The 20,776-nt window shown below is 44.6% G+C and overlaps 1 long non-coding RNA gene across 2 annotated transcripts in view; it reads left to right on the top strand.

Moving 5' to 3' along the window:
- The window catches only part of LOC102380565, a 41,523-nt gene extending 21,664 nt beyond the window's left edge, over positions 1-19,859 (top strand). For both annotated transcript variants that reach the window (XR_003094822.1, XR_001358273.2), the window contains 2 exons: positions 16,844-17,032; positions 17,795-19,859. This is a non-coding gene — a long non-coding RNA (uncharacterized LOC102380565). The remainder of the gene's footprint in view (positions 1-16,843; positions 17,033-17,794) is intronic.
- Positions 19,860-20,776: the final 917 nt, after the last annotated feature.

Raw genomic sequence — 20,776 nt, forward strand, 5'->3', positions numbered from 1 at the left:
TCCTGCTCACATCCTTACAACACTATGGGCATTCATTGAACAAATCAATTTTCACTCTGAATTACAATTAGATTATTTTCCAGTCTGTATTAGCATGAAGGATCAGCCTTATTCCCTCTGCTCCCCATGTGTGTCTACTTACGCTTTCATACTGCTCAGCTTGTTCAAAAACCGCATAGGAGAGAAGTGAAGAACCATTCCTGGCAGGTCTCAATTGTTGCATTAGACAAATATCAAGAAATCAAAGTATTCTCTTCCAATAATGAATTGGTGTGGGGGTTAGAAAGCTGTAGCCTAAGAGCTTGTTACTAGGCTGGGTTTGATCAGTCTGGGAGTGAAAGAGATTCAGAAGTAATATGGGCCAGTGAAAAGAGAAGAAATGCCCACGGTGAAAAGTGCATGCAGTTATAGGTACGGGGTTTCCTAGTTACCTTTAACCACCCTCTAGATTTCTATTCCGGTTCAATGCTGGATGCTTGGGAGCCATGGTGGTAGTTGCTCCAATGCGGTGAGCACTTCCAAAACCCCTTTCTTTCAATGTAAGTCAAGGGCACTTTGTTGGACTGGATGCTTCATTTCAGACCCAAACATCTGGTTCTGCTGTGCTGTTATAGAAGCAAGGGAAGAGGTAGGGCACAAATGGCTTGGCATTGTATTCATGGATCCTGGATCTTGAGCCAAGTTTGGCAGCTCACGGCCCTGGGGGAAGAATTCCCAGGTAAGTAGTCAAGCCAGCCCTGTTGCGCCGAGGTCAGAAGGCGACTCGCAGGGTGAAATCTGCACTCCAGGGAAATAAATGGCCTGTGGTCATTAAATGTTTCATGCTAAGCTTGTCTAAAAGAGAGGCTGGAAAAAGTTCAGAGGTCATTGTGACAGTCAGGAAGCGTCTGCCCCGTGGATATAGTCTTTGCGGTGGAAGATCACAGGCCAGCAAAACCTGAGTAGATCCAAACCCAGTGGGTCTCCTCCATCTTTTGCCAAATAGCCATGTTTTAACGGCCAGGCAGCTCGGGATGCACAGGCAATAGAGCAGCTGGAGATGGATTTTTGTCAGCTCTACCACAATGTGTTTAGTTGACGAATAAATATGCATAATTTTGCCTGCATCCGTAAGTGAGTGTGTGCAACCAGTGCTTTAATGTATTCTCCTTCATGCCACTAATCTAATGACTAATTATACTAAATGCATGTTCAGTGACAATGCCCAGCATGATATAGTAATTGAAAATGATGGCTTTGTGCTGAGAAATTTGGGGATAATTCATTCTGCTCACATGAATAACATTCTCCAGCAAAATGAGCGTGAGCCTTAAGAGAGAGCTAATATCCCAGACATCCAGTAATGAGAGCACTTAGTGGAAGAAAGCGGAAATTCGGTTTTCTGTTAGGAGCAATGAATGCTGCATCTCGAAAGCCAGAAGAGGCAACAGAAGCAGGCTCCAGGACTACTTGTCATGCATTTTGCAGGCTATTTTCTGCACGCTGTTTGGGGTAAGAACAGATCATAGCGGAGACTCGATGTATGCGAATCTTCCCTCTTACAAAGTAGATTCCAGGTTTTCAGCAAGGAGCCTTGTGGATATCTGCCCACAAGGTCCAGGATCATTTGCTTCCACATGGAAATCTCTGCATATAAACTTTGAGCTTGACCACTGACTTCACTCCATTGCACTTCTGGATTGTGACTTACAAGGGTGACTTCAGCTGCATGCAGGAAGAAGGAACTGTGGCAAGCATATAGATGCTGCCTGGGTGCCACCTGACCTAGGGAGCCAAAGGCTTGCACTTGGGCAACTGGGATCTGTACCTAGGCTGCCTACAACCGTCTTTCAGCCTGTGATTTGTAGACGGCATTTTTGGTCTGTCATTGGAGTTTCTAAGCTCGAATGGGTGAGTTATGGCGGACTGCAAATTATCTTGTCCTAAGGCAAAAGGATTCTCCCCCAGGTAGAGAAACTTTGCTGCAATATCTTGTATGCAAAGGATTGCTAATCACTCTTAGCAATTAAAGCTGCACGGAGAGATCACAGCTTTTTTTTCCTGCCTGGTCATTAGATACAGATCTTGGAAATACAACTTGAAACCTTGCTCTGCTAATCAAGCTATTAGCATTTGAGGCCAGCAATCCTCCTCCTCCATCTTAATCATGTAAAATCTCCATCTCCAGAACTCTGTTAGCTGGAACATTAGATTAGCTGCACTCTACACGTTTACTTTTTCATAAAGCTACTGAACAAAAAGGGCTGAAGCCAGGGGCTTGGGCTGCATTGCAGGTTTTAATTCTGTTCTAACAAATGCTAACTGGTGCCTATCTAAGTTTAGCATAGGGCACAGAAAGTTGGGTCTACTTGGTGTATAAGCTTAGGTTGGACCTTTAGAGTGAAGAACAAAATGTGCATCTTCTCCATGTGCGTGGCTCTCTGTTGTCGTGCTATGGGAGTTATAAGGGATTCATCACTGCTATTCGCCATGCGCTGAGCTGCAGTGGTGGGAAATTTCTTCCATCCTTCTCCCAGCTGGGAGATGGCACTTGGACAATGAGGAGGAAGCAAAGGTCACACTAGCCACAGGAGTGTCTCACTTGCTGGATGTTGCACTCTGCTGTTGGGCTAATCAAGAAGGCTGTGCAGAGGCTCCGGCTGGCTGGGCTTGTAACAGCTTGCCTCCCACGTAAGAGTTGCAAGAACACATCCTGCAGGTCCTCAGTGCTCTGTGCAGGCTCCCTGTCTGATTCTGGTTATGGCAAGTACCTAGCCCTAATCTGAAAAAATAGGGCTTGGTGCTCTGGCCCTCTCTACCTCATGATAACAGCTGCAAAGGATGACTCTGAAAACAGAGATTTAATTTATTGAAGTGTCAGGTGTGGGCTTCTGGGGGGGGATTTCGGAAATCAAAACCTTGCTTCTTCCTGTGCACAATGCAAGAACGCTCTCTTCTTTCAACAGCGGTGGTGGAAGAATACCTTTCTCCTGGTAGAAGATAACTGGATCAGTTAATAGTGCTGCAAGCAAAAAGGAGAGGCAGAGATGATGGGCCAGGATGCACAAGTACGAGGATGCTCTAAAAAAGACTGTAATGATGTGTGCATTAAGTGTACACAGATGATCCTCTTATCATCCTGTTTTGGGAGCACATAACAATTTGCCTGGTGAACCTGATTAGAATAGGGAGGTCTCGGTATGGGGACTAAAAACTGCTACATGATCTGTTGCTTCCCATTCACACTGGCTGGTTTTTGGGTAAATACCACTTCATCCTCATCTGTTCAATCAAATCTTGCCTGATCTTGACATTTTTCATGGTACAGTTCATCGGAGAGCTCATTTAATCTGTTTTCCAGAGACTTCAAAGTAGCCTCTCTGCATGTGTGCAGGTGTGTGTATAATCTTGGTAGGCATATCTTGATCACGCGTGATTTATATGGATTCTACTTCTTTGAAGAATATTGCTTATACAAGATAACTAAGTAGACTGGATATTACATATCAAGGAAGATACGATTTTATTGCCACCTTGTTGCTATCCCTAACATAAAAGGAAATCCAGTTACTTGCCAACAATAGGAAAAGCCTGAGTCTTTTTTTTTTTAATACTAAATACTATAATTCTATAGACACTTCCTAACCTGTTGCTTGGCTTCCTAGTTGGCTTTGGTAAAACATAACTTTGCTTTTGTTGTATATCAGAATGGTCTAAACACAGTGGCTTTAAGATGGTTGGGTGGCCAGCATCTAAATGAGTTTGTTCATTTAACAGTCTGCCGCTTCCTGGTTTCTAAATGACTACATATCAGTCATATGGCACTGACTTACTAATATGAATTATTGAGCAAGTATTTGCTCAATCTGAGCAGAGTACCGTCTCCATTTCCTCCACGGCGAGTACATGGCTTGGGCCTAACAAAACCTGGAAAATGTAGGTCACTCTAATTTTTGTGTGGGATTTGGTCCATGTGCAGATATGTCCCTCTGAAGATGCATGTTGTGTAGGCAGGCGCTGTACTTGTTCAGTCCCAGCTGTACCTCAGTCACGACCGGAAACCTCTCGTTTTTCTGGGCCTTGGCCAAAGGGCAAGAGCTAATGATGGTAACTTAAACGGTAAGAGATTTAGGGTGTGAGCTGAGAGCTGTGACGGGCTATGGCAATTCCATCAAAATCCAGCTTGTGGCAAAGCTAGGACTTTAACCCAGGGCTCCTAAGGTAAAGGACAAGCTGTCAGTGTGGTTAAAGAAAGGCAAAATTTTGGACTTTTTTTTTCTCCCCCTCCTTTACATTCTCTTCTCCATTCCCTTCAGACTCCAAAGAGAGAAATCTGGTTATTTCTTGTGTAAACCCTAACGCAGTGCATGAATACAGCTTGATAACACTGGGCCAATCCCATCCCAGACCAACTGTTCTCCCCGACCTGGGTAGCTGGAACATTTTATAACTGTACCATAGGCCTGGGGTGCGCTAGTCATCCACAGCGTGAGATTTGTCCTGTTTTAAGTAGAAATTAGAACGTTCTTCCTGCGAGAAGAAACCTGGGCGCTCCCATGGACAGGCAGGGAGCAATCGCTGGTCTTCGCTGAACAGCCGGTGTAGCGCAGGCTGCCTGTCTGCATGAATCCAGCAATGCCATAGATGGGGCTTAGGCAGCTAGACAACAGCTGGGGATGTGCTGAGGTGTCACTTGCTGCTGAAACAAAGCGTTCTTCTGCAGTTTGTAAATGAAACACGGCTCTCAAATAGTTCCTCTTGCAGAGAGATCCAGAAATTCTCCATTCCTGAAATATTTTAGGAGCCAAATTCTTCCCTGTATGATGCTGATGTCGCTCTTTGAAGCTATATTGACATACATCAGTTGAGAAGTGAACCCTAATTTAATTGCAAGGACATTGCTGTGCTGTCCTCATGTCCACAGACACTTTTAGGGGCTATAGCTTGTTTTGTTTGAGGGGGGGAGGTTGTTTTGTTTTGTTTGTGGCTTTTTCCAAAAAAGATGCTGGATGCTCAACTAGACCTCGGAGTGGTGTGTGTCACAAAAGAAAATGACAGCCCTTGTTTGACTCTTAACCTGGTTTGTGGAAGACGTCAGATCAGCCAGCAATCTGGCACGGGAACAAGGATCATCCTTATTTACTGATGCATATATATTTGTGGAAATTGCAGGCTGCCATTAAGAGCTGCAAAGCTACTGTCCCACCCCTACCAAGGGGAAAGTCTGGAGAGTACATCATTTCAGTTGCGCCTGAGTCATAACAGCTCGCTGACATGCCTTGTCATATAAAGAGACGTGAGTCATTAGAGTGTATTTTTAAACATTAGTGACATGGAATATCAAAGAGAGCCCGCAAGTGAATGTCATTAGGCATTTATGTGGAACAAATGTGTAGGGACGGGTGGGGAGGGATGGGAGAAAATGCGCAGAAATTGGTGCTATGGTGTGATAAGAGTGCAATGGCTCTGAATCGGGTTTCTTGAACTGTGGTTGAAACGTGAGCTTTGAGAGTTGATTCCTGTTCCTGGCTCCAGATCTCTGTTTTGGGGTTGCCTCGGTCAAGGTGATGGACCTCTGCACTCATTGACCCATCTACTCTTTGGACGACACATAATTTTGAGGCTCAAATATGAAAATAGTGCTAGCTTCTTAAACTGAAGGTGTTGGGTGATTGTATTATTAGTACTTCCATCTAAGCAAACTTGAAAAGTTGGGTTTGCTCACATAAAAAGCCCCACAAAGTCTGACCATTGACTTAGATTAAAATCTTGGCTCAGGACAAAGACCTGACACAGCAGCGTACCTTGTATCTGCAGCCCACATCTCCTAATTTTGAACCTCTCATTAATTTTGAGGCTTTAGTATACCTCTGAGTTGACTCCCCACTTGTTCAGGTTTTCTTTGGAAAAGGAAGAGGAGACCTTGGCTTAGATGCTGCATTTGGCTTGAGGTGACCACTTTTCTTAAAAGTTTTTCAAATGGGCTGCGTAAGGCACAAAGAGCCTGAGGTTGCTGTCAAGTTCCTATTGGCTTGACAGCCTTTGGACTGGGCTCATAATGAGTTAGTTTAGCCTGGGTTAACTTACCAAGTGCTGTGGTCTCTGGGGCATGAGCCATGCCCAAGACGGGGAACTGCTGATCATTACAATTAACTTTCATTGCTGTATCTAATGCATTTTTATTAGCCGGGAACCTTCGTTGTGAGCTTCACATCTTCAAAGTGCATAACTGCTCTGCAGAATTGCTTGTGCCGGGAGTTCCTGCAAAGCAAAAGCTCTGAAAATAAGGCTGAGAAGCATCATCTGAACACTTTGCCTCTACTTTTTTGTTTCAAGAAATCTGAAGCTAACAAGTCTTTTAGTTCCTGCAGCAGGAAAATGCTTTGGCGTTTAATTTTTTGCACCAGCATGGCGATCTCAAGGACCAACACTTGCGCAATCAGTCTGAACTTCGACTTCTTCCCCTCATTTCTCTGTATTAAAGAGCAATGCTGACGGCGGAGGATCGTAATAAAACAGCTCTGTGGTGATCAGAGCAGGAGCTGGAAACAAAACGTGGCTCCCTTTCGCTGTCCTCATCTGCTACAAATAGGATGCTCTTGATCCATTATGGGTAGGGGATTGGACCCTATGAGCTCAGTATCCTTGCTGCTAGGTTTGGAGTATGGTTTTGAAGGAAACTGGGCTTGACGATATTAGCTGCTGTATGCTATAGTGATGAACTTGTAATGGGAATTTCCCCTGGTTTCTGTAGTTCTCTAAGCGAGGTAATGTGATCTAGTAGCTTGATACTTACTTGGCATGGAGCCTCAGGCAAGGCTTGTAATTACCTCTGGCCCGTTTGTGCCTGGGCAAAAGTGTAGAGGAAAATACGTTAATAGGGAAATCTCTGACTTGCCATTTGGAAGTGTAGACTATACTATTCACTTTGAGGGGATGGTGTTGGCAGGGGTTGTGTGTGAAGAGGGAGTGGAGGACTGTAGCATCTCTGTCTTCAGCTCCATGCATGTGCCTGGGTGGTAGACGGGGCTCCCATTCCCCAGTCTATACAAATCCCAAAGAACCAGAAGGAATAGGACCCAGTTCAGTGTGAACCAAAACCAAAAATCCAGCTGGAGCTGGAAACCTGAGTAATTTGTGTAAGAAGAACCAAGTAATAGTAGGCAACCATCCATCTTCTGGATCCATGGTTGAGGTAGGAGATCTAGTTAGGTGCCTGATGAATCTGCTTGTCTGGAGTCCTGCAGCTGTCATGCCAAGACCTTCAACGCGCATGACAAGAGTATGGAGGAGTGGAGGCTGCCCTAGACCCACCGCCCCCCCTTTAGACCACTGAGACGGAGTCCAAAGGCCAGACCGAGTCCAGACGTTCAGGGTGGTGGCCCTTAGCCTTTCTCCAACCAAGGAGTACCCACAAGGCAGTGGGGGCTAGGGTTTTAAGGTACCCTATATTGACCTTACGCCGAAGGTTGCAACAGTAGACAATACAGCATTTGATAGGAGCTATCCTGCCACAAGTAGCCCCACCACATTGCCACCAGGCCCTCCAGTCGGATGCAGTTTACGGTCATGCCCAGGGCCAGAAGAAGAACAAATGACAAGAAACTAAATGCAGGAGCCCTTTGTGTCGCACCATTTTCTGTCTGCAGGCCCCCAAATCTTGCTCATGTACAGTGTCCACCTACACTCGATTAATTGAAATAGTCCCTCTGAAGAACACCATCCTTTTAATAGCCAGACCTCTGGGTCACAGAGCAGCAACATAAGATGCAGTTGGGCAGGAGACAATTTGTCATTTATTTTATATGTCCCCAAACCATTTGTTCAAGCATCTCTCAGGGTCAGGTTTCTGCTTTCCACGCAGTGCTGGAGACTTAAGATCCTCCCTGCTATGCAGGGGGAATTTGCTGAATACTAATGAGATCTTAGATGTCTATAAAGGGAGGTGTGAGTTGGGAAGGGGGAAGAAATCATTGCAAAACAGTTGACACTTTTGGGCTGCCAGGCTATATTTGTGTTTAATTTTTATTTATTTATTTGTTTGCCTTTGTGGTTATCTGAATGTGAAAAATGGACAACAAATTCATCTACATTCCCAGCAGAAGGGGAGGAATGAATATTTTATAGCCCTAATCCTCCTCTTTGCAGGGGGAGAGGTTTTTTTTTGTCTACCAAAAGAAGTCTCCAAGTTTTAGATGTAGAAATTGGCATTTTATGTGGAAACTGATGTTTCCTTTTTTAGTTAAGCTATGATGATTTTTCATGCGTAACACCACCCAAAGCTATTTCAAAGCCTGACATCAGTGTCTGGGTAACCTTTAATTTGTAAGAGCAATTTGTACTTGAATTCTTGTCATCTTGGTTAATTAGGAGTAAATATAGAGCTCTGTCCAGGATTATTGGCAAACGGCTAACTGGTTCTTTAAAAGGAAAAAAAGCTTGCTAAAATATCAGAGGTCTTTGGTTGGAAAGCTGCACATTGTATTGCCGGTAGAACAAAGCAACCCATTACACTGTAGGTGAGGAAGGTAATTTTCCTAAAGATTCTCTTTTCAGGTCCCTTACAATTAAATAAGAGCGCGACTAAACTAGTACAGCATAATCCTGTCTGCATTTTTACACCGCTTGGATTGAAACTAATCCTCTTCCATTGTGCAGCCTCTAATCCTTGGGTGTTTTTTGGGCACAACCAAGAGAGCCAGTTGCTTTAGAGGCCCCCAGCAATGGAGAGGTAGGGGGTGATGCTAAATGTGGCTAAATTGGCCACTTGACTGAATGGGTGATTGAGACATTGCTGACTGTCCAGACCTGGGTCAGGGCAGACTGATACTGTATGAAAGGTGTCCACGCAGGTCTTTCGTGTGCTATGCCTGGTCTGTGTACACAGTGTACGGGCTGCCGGACTGTTCTGTACGGGAGATGTCTGTTGAAAACAATAGTTCACGTCACTTGGCTGCTTTGAACACCTAAAGAATGGCGCTATTCTCTCTTCGAGCTTGTCCGACTTGGATAAGTGCTAGACCTCAATGACTGCTGTCCCTGGAAGTAATACTGGAAGCTGTGAATCCACCAGCCTCTCCAGAAGGCCCATAGTCTCAAGCAGTTGGCATTACCAACCTGATTACCTTCTATGATGGGATGACTGGCTCTGTGGATATAGGGAGAGCAGTGGATGTGATATACCTTGACTTCAGGGGGTCTTTTGAGATGGTCTCCCACAACATTCTTGCAAACAAGCTAAGGAAGTACAGGTTGGATGAATGGATTGTAAAATGGATCGAAAATTGGCTGGATCATTGGGCTCACAGGGTAGTAATCAATGGCAAGATGTCTTGTTGGCAGCTGGTATCCAATGGAGTACCCCGGGGGTTGGTCCTGAGGCCAGTTTTGTTCAATATCTTCATCAGTGAGCTGGAAGCTGGGATGGAGTGCACCCTCACCAAGTTTGCAGATGCTGGGGGGAGTACTAGATACACTGGAGGGTAGGGCTAGGATTCAGAGAGACCTCGATAAATTGGAGGGTTGGAACAACAGAAATTTCATTATATTCAATATGAAGAAGTGCAAAGTTGTATGCTTAAGACCAAACAATCCCATGTACCAGTACAGGCTGGGGGCTGACAGGCTAAGCCACAGGTCTGCAGAAAAGGACCTGGGGGTTACAGTGGACAGTAGGCTGAATATGAGCCAGCAGTGTGCCCTGGTTGCCAAGAAGGCTAATGGCACACTGGACTGCATTAGCAGGAGCATTGCCAGCAGATCAAGGGACGTGATTATTGCCCCCTATTCAGCACTGGGGAGGCCACATCTGGAGTCCTGTGTCCAGTTTTGAGCCCCCCACTACTGAAAGGATGTAGACAAGTTGGAGAGAGTCCAGCGAAGGGCAAGGAAAATGTTTAGGAGGCTGGGGCACATGACTTGTGAGGCTGAGGGAACCAGGCTTATTTAGTCTGCAGGAACAAAGACTGAGAGGGGATTTAATATCAACCTTCAGCTCCCGGCAGGGGGGCTGCAAAGAGGATGGAGCTGGGCTGCTCTCAGCGGGGGCAGATGACAGAATAAGGAGCAATGGGCTCAAGCTGCAGGGAAGTTTAAGTTAGATATTAGGAAAAACTTTCTCACAATGAGGGTAGTAAAGCACTGAAACAGGTGACCCAGAGAGGTTGTGAAGTCACCATCCTTGGAGGCTTTTCAGACCCAGCTAGACAAAGCTTTGGCTGGGATAATATCATTGGGGCTGGTCCTGCTTTCAGCAGGGGTGGGATTCAATGATCTCCCAAGGTCCCTTCCAACCCTCACTTTCTATCATTACGCAGGAGTGGGATAGGGTAGGGACATGCACGGTACTACTCTGCTCCTCCCCGGAAGAAAGCCTTGTGTGCAGTGCTAGTTTTCCTTCTTTCCATGAGTTTTACATGTTTAACTTGAACCCAACACATCGGAGCCGTGGGATGCCTTATGAGCTGTGATGTGCAGGAGCAAGCTGTCCGTTTTCAGTTGCTCTTCTCTAGGACAATCCCCGGAGTCTTTACTGGGACTGGCGAGGAGCTGCTAGAAACTTTCCTTGACGGGTTTTTACAGGGCTCCGCTGTTTGCTCTCAGTGCCTCTGAGCAGCTCTGTACCTGGGCACCTGGCCTCCACCCCCTCCTTCCCAGCTCGTGCCCCTCGCCAGGGAAGTTGCAACAGCTCAGTTTCTCTGCCAGGCAAGGACATGCCATCTCCTGACAGCACCACCTTGTCCTCAACGTCTAGGCTGCTATGCTCTGTCTTCCATCCAGCCTCCCTTGCCAAGGCCCGAGATCTGCCTTCCTCGAGAGGGTGGGTGCATGGGGGAATACGGCGTCGCTGGTGCCCATCACTTCCCTCTGACAGGCTGTCACTTCAGTGATGGTGCATGACTGCTGTGGGTTGCTTAACACGAGCTGGCTTTTGGTAGGAAGCTTTGACAGTGGCTGCAGTCCAGTAGATACTTCAGAGGCTGCTCTCTGTTCAAGTCAGCGTTACTGGCACACAGCCTCCCTGCAGAGGCTTCTGAGCAATAACATTCCCACGTGGTCCTCACTCCAAGTGACAAGGAGAAGACAGCTGTCGGAGCGGCAGCGCCGTGGGGATGCCGGGCGGTGGCACTGATGCAGCAGCCAGGGGCAGATGTCGAAGTACAAATTGGACTCTTCACCTGTGAGGTCGAACCAGGAATATAATTAATAGGCCCGCACCTCCCTGCCAGCTGTGTCTGAAAGCATGAAGGAAGTGGGAGTGAAAGTTCATTTTCCTGGGGTGGACCAGAGGCCAGCACAACCTGTAACAGCTGGGGACAAATGATTAGTCTTAAATTATATTTTGGGGTGTCAGGTTGATCCTTTTATTTTTTCCCAGGGGTACTTACCAGCTTTTGTAAGCGTGCTAGGAAGACCTGCTGCAGCTGCTAATTTTATCCTCTGAACAAGTCATACACAATGATCTTCAGCAGAATCGAATTAGCGGCTCTGTTCCCTTTGAGAGCTGAACTTTTGTGGCGGTGGCTAAACGAACGTTCAGCTGCCAGATTTGATTGTCTGACTCCGACACAGCCAAGGAAACAGCACGACCCCTATTTCCCAGTATCACGCCTGGGAGAGAACAACGCTCGCCCTATGGCACCTCGCTGCTATTTCTGGCCGCAAACGCTGGAATTGGAGCAGTTGGGTTAAATAGGACTTTGAAACTACCAGCGTGTCTGCTGACAGCACCATGACTCTTCCTTGCCCAAACTGAGTGCTGGGTCACAAGGACACTTTATTGTCATTATTTTCTTTCCTGACCAGCTTGGATGGAGCTGGTACCTAACAACGATATAAGCAACTGAATCGGCACGGATAGTCCCAGAAGCATGTTAAATGTTTGGCTATAGACGACAAAGGTAACTTCTCCTACGCTTCCCACTGATCAAATCCATTATCCACAGAACCTAATGGGCAAAGCATGGAGCACGGTCTAAAGGTGAAATGCTTGTTCCTAGCCTCATTAAAGACCATAAGGAGTCTCTACGGGGGCTGCATGTCTGAGAGTTGATTTTAGTTTAGTTTTGGTTTGTTTTTTGTTCCCCTTGCTTTGGTCCTAAACCCCTTACCAGCTCCCATGAGAACTCCCTTTAATGTTATCTGAGTCGGGAGACAGGCTTTCCCTTTATAACGTCTAAACTGTGTGTGCAATTGCATTAGATACTCATTGCAGCTACAGGCAGTCTTCTATACGCTACAAATGAGTCCCTTGTTAAACTAAACAAAGCACAGATGTTGTAGTGTTTTTTTAAGCATTTCTTCTGTTGTTAAAACTTTGATTTTTTTTCCCCCCCACTCCTCCATTATTTGGAGGTTTAATACAGTACTTAAAATGACTGTTGGACATCAGATTTCCAAGAGGACTCGTAAGCAAAGCATTATGAAAACTGTCACTGGCAGCTGTGTTTTTCCTAGGAACTGACTCTGAAATATCCCAATATAAGGTTGTTGTTTTCTTTCTCTTATACCTTTGTATAGGTGATATGATTCAAATGGCTTCCATCGTATAGTTTAATCATTCTGGTTCTGATGCTGAGTGAAGAACGCGGGCATGGGGATGATCCCTCTTCCAGGTGTCTTCTAATGGAAGTTATCTTCTCTCAGACTGTGATACGTGAGGATATGGCACGTATCACATGTTTTTCAGTTGGACACTTTCAATTTGTTCCAATCACCGACTGGCTCTCGGTTGCATTTTTCTTTCATAGAGAAATGGCAGTTCTTTCAGCCACTTGTTATTGTCTGCTTGAAGCCTTAGCCAATTAAGAGGTTGATCATGCTTTTATTTAATTAAACCCGCCCTCCCCGTATGTCTCTCTATTACTGCACAATATTACTCACTCAGAGCACTCTTTTGGGTCTACCACGTATAGAAACAGCAGCTTTAGTAACAGAAATACTGTCTCATGATTTGAAAAAGAAAAATGCTGGGTTTCATTAACCTGGCTTATACATATCATAGTATCATAGTACTTAGGGTCGGAAGGGACCTAAACAGATCATCAGGTCCAACCCCCTGCCCCGGGCAGGAACGGGTGCCAGGATCATATCACCCCAGCCAAATATCTGTCCAGCCTCCTCTTGAAGACCCCCAAGGTAGGAGAGAGTACCACGCACTGAACTGAATTAATTTGTATCTGTTTAACTAAAATTCACAAACATTTTCAGTTCAGTGGGTCAGAAAACAAAACCACCAAGCACTTGCACTGACAACATTTTTCCTTTTAAAAGGGAAAAAACCCAAATCTTGAATGAGAACTGAGTAATACTGAAACATCCCTGCACAGTTTGCTTCTTGCCGCACTGGAGGCAGCTCTTTCCTCGAGCAGATCTAGCTCTTTGCCTCTTGATGCATTACTGTGCCAGTGCTGGTAGCAGGCACCGATTCCATCTGTGATGCCTTCTGGTTTGTAAAACATCCTACCCTACTACCTGCTATTCCTTTATGATGCCTTGAGTGTTGCGTTGATCAGTTTTTTGCTTACCTGTATGAAAAGCAGCTTCAGGATCTAATTTCTTCTGCATGCAGTGTCCTCTTAACTCCATTCAAAGGCTTAGATGTACTAGAACTTCATGATGCAATTATCTTCTAGTGTTTGCTGGTCTTTCAGTAAGCTCTGATTGTATTTATTTATTTATTTGGCTCTAGGATTCAATATTTAATTCGGGCTACTAGGCACCATTTTTTTTTTAAGGGGTCTCAACTGTGTCTAATTAAGTGACAAGTCTTGTGTTCCTACTTAGCCACCAAAAAAAAATAATGTTTAAGTCGTTACTGCCTGAATTGTAGCATGGTCAGCCAATTCAGCACAGTGACTTGGGTCCAATATTTTGTACTAATCATTTTTTTTTAAAACAAAAAGAGGCCCAGATTTTCAGGTGTTGTCCAGCTTTGCAGGCCTCAGTGTGGGGGCATCCAACCTAATGAAGCTGGAGTCTGAGGTTGGGTCTCTGAAACGGATGTGCCTGCAGATCCTCTTGAAGAACGTGCCCTTATCCAGTGAGGATAAAAGTGAGGCTACTGTCTGATGTGGCTCCTTTTGCAACTGCCAGTGTCAGGGGATAGTGCCATAACTTACTGGCCTCTTAACTCAGTTTAGCTGTCAATTGGCTCCAGTTCAAGAACGAGTATTGATGGGCTTCTCTGTGGCAGAGAGATGGGGAGGAAGACAAGAGGTCTACAGAGAAAACCTCACAAATAGCCCATTTCAGGAGAAAGCTGGGGCTGATGTTTATGGTGGCTTTGGGAGGGGAAGTGGAAGCCACAAGGTGAGGCTCTACATCGGTGATGAAGGCCAGTCTCCAGAAGTGGAGACTCTTTGGACCTTATTCTGACTTCCTGAGAGCAACTCAACTTGCTTGCTCTGCATCGGAAGAAAGCGCTGCTAATAAACTGTAATGAGACTTCATACGTCACCCCAAACCTCTTGAAATGCATCCACTTTCATGTGAGCTAATCAGCCAGTGGCTGGCATCTGATCCCATGAGGCTCAATGGATAAAACAACAGCTATGAGGAAACAGTGACAAATCGGAGAGCAGTCGTTTGAGAGGCTATTTCCTGAGTCTGTCAAGAAGTGCCTGCTCCCCACCCACCCTGCACCCTCAGTGGATTATTTATCAAATGAATTTGGAAAGAGATCTTTCATTTAAGATTCTACAGGGGAAGGAGCAAATTCCTCACCATCCATTTAGTCTTTAAGCTGTGCCTCCTGGTTGCAACTCATAGGGTTGGTGGTGCTCGTGCACAAATGCCCTTGGGTTCTGCTTTTATATTTGGGGCCTCCATGGGAACTTGAGTGAAAAAAAAGCAAAGCTCAGGACCTCTGTGGCCACATCCAGTCCTCTTGATAGAGGGCAAGACAGGGGACCTGGACTTCAGTGGGCTCAAGCAGCCAAAGAGCTAGAAACGCAACCCAGCTCCCTGTAGTTACAGTGCAGAGGGGCACTGAGGGGAGAACTGTGAACACTGGTGCCAGAGGTCAAACGTCTTCAGGGAGCAGATGAAAATGGTTTCGATACGGAAGCCTATGTAGCTTGGCTGCTCAAGCAACAAAACAAAGTCAGCCTACCGGGGGAGAAGGGAATCTGGATAAAGGATCTCATTTATTCCTGTGCTGTAGAAACCCCCATCCCCGGTTGTCAGTTGTCTGTTCCTTGCAATGGGGCAGTTCTGTCTGTGTGGCTGATGTGTAGAAGGATGCTCTGTAGAGACCCAAAGAAGCCTGCGAACCTTTGACTTCAGTGAGATGACACAGTTGCCTAATAACACCTATTTAGTGGTTTTTGTGAATAGCCAAGAAGGGTCCCAGACCCAGTGACCTCAATGGCAGTTAAGAACCTAAACCTCTTTGAAGATTTTGGGTCCAAGTGCTTCAAATTGCTTCTTTGCAGAATTTAAGTGTAGGCAGACGGAGTTCAAGTCTGTCCTGTCATGTAAAGAGAAGCCAGCTGTTATGCTTGTATTCGGATTCAGGGGGCACATTTACACGTACCATTAATGTGCAGCAATAAACTCCAGAGCTTATTGCTCCCGAGTTTATTGCTCTCAGGCGTGCAGTTTACATGTGCGCCTGGATTGCAGCACATTGAGCCAGGTCACAGCAGCCCCAGTGGGCAGGGAGCATCGGGGTTCAGCCTGCCAGCCCAGGGCTGCTCCGACCTGGCTCAATGTGCTGCAGAGGGGCTGGCTGGGGCATGAGCTTCCCAATGAAGCCCCCATACTGAAGCACCCTCATGCCCCAGCCAGCTGACCTGGCATCTACACATGCAGGGTAGGGCTTGTATTTACAAGTCCTACCCTGCTGCAGAGTTTATTAGTTTTGTGTGCACTAATAGAGGTGCACATGTAGACGTTAAGATGTTTACTGCATGGTTAAATAGTCAATATGTAGATCAAGGGTGGGCAAAATGCGGCCCGGGGGCCGGATGCAGCCCACCAGGCCATTCTATCTGGCCTGCGGGGCCCCTAAAAAATTTAGAAAATTAATAGTTATCTGCTCTGGGCTGCCTGTCATGCAGCCCTCAATGGCTTGCCAAAACTCAGGAAGCCCAAAATAATTGCCCAGCTTGACGTAGATACATCACAAGGAAGCGCTGCCCATTGTTTCCTAGAGTTAAGTGACTTTTAGGTCTAGGGAGGTTAGGTTAAACAGGTTTTTCAAATGTTCTCTGAGAGTGCCTTAACTTTGTGGAGATAAACACTGTAGGTAATTGTCCGACTTATGGTGGGTACTGAGAACTGGATCGCAAATGGTACTAGTGGCTCTTTCAAGAGAAGCCACCTGTGATTTCCAATGGGTTTTTTTGTTTTTTTTTAGGGCATGAAAGGGTTTAGATTTTAGTCCTTTTTTGTACTCCAGTATTTCCCAGAAAATACTTTCTCAAGAACACTTGCTTAATTAGCTGAAATGCATCTTCCTCAGATGCTAGTAGGGGCACATAGTCATCATTGGAACAACTCTCCTAGCGGTTTTCATACGCAATAATGGGAAATGGTGTAAGGAATTAAGCACTGAGGTGCTGTCTGAGTGCAGTGTGGTAGTTTATTTTGTGACTCCTTATGTGGGGTCGGGAGCTGGCAGACCCCATGGTATCGCAATGCAGCACAAGCTGTGTGCCTCAGACAGAGGGTTAAGTGGGACCTGTGCTCTCACTGTGCTAAGGGACACTGCAAGGAGGGGTTCAGTCACTCAACCACATGGGGTCATGGTCTGAAAAAGTTTTGAGAACTTCCTCCACCTGCCAAAAGAACTAAGGTGACTTGATAAAGCTATTACAGCTCTTACATTTACCTGATGCAGACTGTTATTTCTCATTAACAGCAAGGGAGAAATGACTTCGGGCCTATGCAGAACATAATTCAGTACAGCTGACACTTCCATCAAGTTATGTAAATACCCCTGACTGATAGCAAAGTCTATGAAAAATGAATGAAAAGCCATCAGTGGATTTGTATGGAAACCAACTAAGCACTAAAAGGAACATTATTGGGGGAAAATGATTAATACAAGGTGGGAACTCTGACATTGAAAGTGGATTGTTAGCATAACATTGAAAGGAGTGTGGTGGCCTTATATTGATCAAGTCTATCACTTTCTACTCAACCACATTTGCAATCTTTCTGTCTTCTGTTTGCAGAGGTTATACCCCATTTTCTCTTCTCAATAGAGATGCATTCCCCCATCCACCCCTACAAGCTTTTTGCTATTCATCTTACTCAATTAGGTTTTTAATTGTAGCAGTAAGTATGCTCAATCTTTTGTCTGTTAGCTATTATGATAGGCCTCAGGGCGAGGACTAGACTTCCCCAGTTGAGTCTGATAAGAAAGCAACATCTGTTCATGAATTCTTCAAGAAAAATCATCCTTAGTATGAAGTTTTCCTTTATTTATGCTACAGATGTGTTTAGAAACCCTAAGATCAGGGTTCAAGCATGCTAGACCTTATAAGAACAGTCCTTGCTCTGAAAAGCAATTTAGGTACAAGCCTAGCCCAAAAGAGGCTAGGCGGAGCAAAAAGCTAACCTCCCATTTTACAGATGGGTGAACTGAGGAAGAGAGAAATTAAGCATTGCTCATAGTCAGACATGAAGTCCATAGCAAAACTAGGAATTGGTACTGTCAGGCTTCAGAAACCTGGAATTTTGCCCCAAGAACTTTATCCCAAGTCCCACATTTTCTATCTTTTTAAGCTGGACTTGGGTCAGTTCATGAGAAATCCCAATTATTTGCTTTCTAAAATTCATCTTACTGCGTTTTCATTCTTGCTTCCAGAAAAGCTTTCTATCAATACCTGGCAGGAATAAATAAATACTGCTGACACATCGAAGTGAATTATGGGTGTATTTGGCTCGAACAAGAGAATGCAAAACTCCCTCTCTCACGACTAGTCACTTATGGATTTAAAACCCCAGCAGCGGATGCTACATCAAGACTGGATACCTGCCAAGTTGTCTGCAGTTCAGCACTCTGAGGAATACTTACAATATTGGTGTTCTGGATAGATTTTCTTGAGCATTTAACCAGCCGCCTGGAGATTTTTGCTCTAAAGATCACAAGGCTCAAGAGGGAATCCAATGTTTGGTGTACCTGGTATAGTCTCAGGGCAACTATCCTAGAAATCCGGGGGACCTTTGCCATCAAATCACAGAATACCAGCAGTAAAATAAGCTGTCCTACCCCCACCATATGAATTCATGCGACAGATCCCGGTTTTAGGAACCCGTCCTCCACAATCGTAGACATAACCGGTATCTTGGAACATTTCGGTTCTGCTGTTATTGCCATTCGTTTCTGAAACGAAACATGCTAAGTGCTGAGATTTTCAGATGAGACTGAAGTTGTGTTTACTATTTCCACAAGTGACAAATAAGGAAAGACTGATTAAAAGCTTCTCATCTAAAATACAAGCGGATCAAGTCCAAAGTCCAAAACCGGGACTGCTTTTACAGAGCTGCGTTACTAAAGTTGTACGGAATAACATTTACCAGTTGGGCAACCCAGTGGTTTCACACAGGTATAACATTTATTTGTCACAGCACAATGCGAAGTGAAACCATTTAAATGAAAAACAGAAATGACAGTGTTTGCACATGCACATTTTTTTTTGTTTACAGACAGCATCCAACTGAACATACACTCTAGGAACCCTATTCCTCACAATGAACATTATTTTTTTTCCAAATATCTAAGTCACGTTACATACACTTATAGTCAAACTGAGCAGGAATCATGTGAGACTAATACATACATAAGTACATCCATTTAGAGGGCTATCTATCCAGATAGTGAATGTATCTTCATGAGTGTAGCACGTGAACACATTTTTGACAAAGGCTTGGACTTTGCAGCTGAGATTACTTGTGCGCTGATTTAGAAGCAGCTTTGGATTGCATACATCCCTTCGAGCTTCTTACATTTAAACCGCCCGTTTCCAAGACTGTGGGTTTTTCATTGTGCAATTGAAAGTGCTCTATGACAGTGGATTACAAAGCTTAATAATACAACATGATTGCAGTCTCCTCTTGTATAGAGAAAATATACCTTATGGTCAGTATTTGTGTGTGATAAACTAATTTGAGAAGTGCCTGTATACTGTATGTTGCCACAATTATAATCACAACATTTAAATATGCCCAGAAGAGAAATCTATGTTGCTTATGTATTCCAAGCAATAACCCTTATATGCCCTCTGATCCAGTTCCAATTAAAATCAATGAATTAAAAATGAAAATCAATGAATTAAAATCTTCAGTGAAGATTGGTTCAGACCAAATATAAGCTAGTGCATATCATGTACAGGTAATAGCACAAATGCATGAATCTTTTTGGAGCTGACTAAAATGAACCTGCTTAATGAGTAGTGCTTTGACCTAATATCTTTTAAAGTGCCCCTTAAGAAGCTGATGCTGGGTAGCCGGTAGACCTGTTCAGCACTGAGTCAGATTGTCAACACTTCATCCAAATGAATGTGTAAGAAATAAAACATCATGATGAAGTCAAGGCACAATTATTATTAACTCTGCGTTCTGAAGTAATCTCAGTGCTCAAAGTGCTTCCACCTGGATAATGAAGAGAATTTTTATGCCTGTGATAAGATTTGAAAAATTGATTTCTTAATTTAACTTTCATCAGAATGAGATGAATATACAGAAAGCACTAACAAAGTGCTCTTGTTTAACTATTTAACACCATAGCAGATATATTACCAATCTGCTTGAATCAATTGGACAAGAAAGATAGACCATGGATATAATTCAGCCTCAAGGCTGCCTTGACTTGTATCAGGTGGCTCCAATCCTAAATGGATCATTGGGCCGCTAAGAATTTAAATAAAGTGCAGGGATGTTTCACGCTCCCCTGACTTGCTCTTTGTGCCTGGGTAGGGAGAGAAGTGGCTGTGGGAGCCAGTTCCCCACTTCGGGAAAATGCTCTGCTCATCACGAGGCCCGGTTCTGGCCATAGCGCCATCGGGGAAGTATGAAATCAGCAGAGGAAGGAATCTGGCTCATTGCATCTTGGGCAAGAATCTGTTGAATGGGATTTTTTTTAAAGCAAGGATCTTGAATGCTTTTTAAAAAAAAAAAGACTACAGGAAGGATTGTGACCAGATCCTAATGTTGCTGATGCTTAGCTGTTTTTCACTGAGAACGGTTAGCACCGTATAAAGAGAGGTTTATAGACGGGGCTTGGAAATCCCAGACAGGTAAAGCTTCTGGGTTAGATCTGCTTGTAAGTGAATGCATGTCATAGAACTGTTTTACTGGTCTGTGAAATGACCCTGGTTTTCCACCTGTAACAGATTGTAGCCTTCCCTTGCCGGGACTATAGAGCATCTACTCTGATTAATCATGCTAAGTTCAGCTGTCTTATTAATGACTATGGGGCTTATTGCATACTGGTCCCATCTCTGCTACAGCTCCTGCTGGGCTGATGTAAATGGGGATGACAGTGAAGGGAAGCAATTTAGCCAGCCAAGGATTTGGGCCCTTGGAATTAATGGGAGAATTGCCTGTCTCATTAGCAAGACTCCTATCAAATGCAAAGGGCCTTAGAGGCGGATTTTTTTAAAAGTACTTGAGCACTAAAATATCTGTCCCTTAGTCCTTAACAAGTCTTTATCTTCTTCAGAATATATCAGCTCTGTGCTACCAAGACAGATGTACGTATTTAGGAACTTAAAACCAAAAAAAAAGAGACATTCTACTTTTTAATACCTAATTCTTCAATGCAATTAGCAAATTACCTAATTGTACC

This window comes from Alligator sinensis, unplaced genomic scaffold, assembly GCF_000455745.1.
Source record: "Alligator sinensis unplaced genomic scaffold, ASM45574v1 scaffold741_1, whole genome shotgun sequence".
In the NCBI taxonomy this organism is placed as follows: Eukaryota; Metazoa; Chordata; order Crocodylia; family Alligatoridae; genus Alligator; species Alligator sinensis.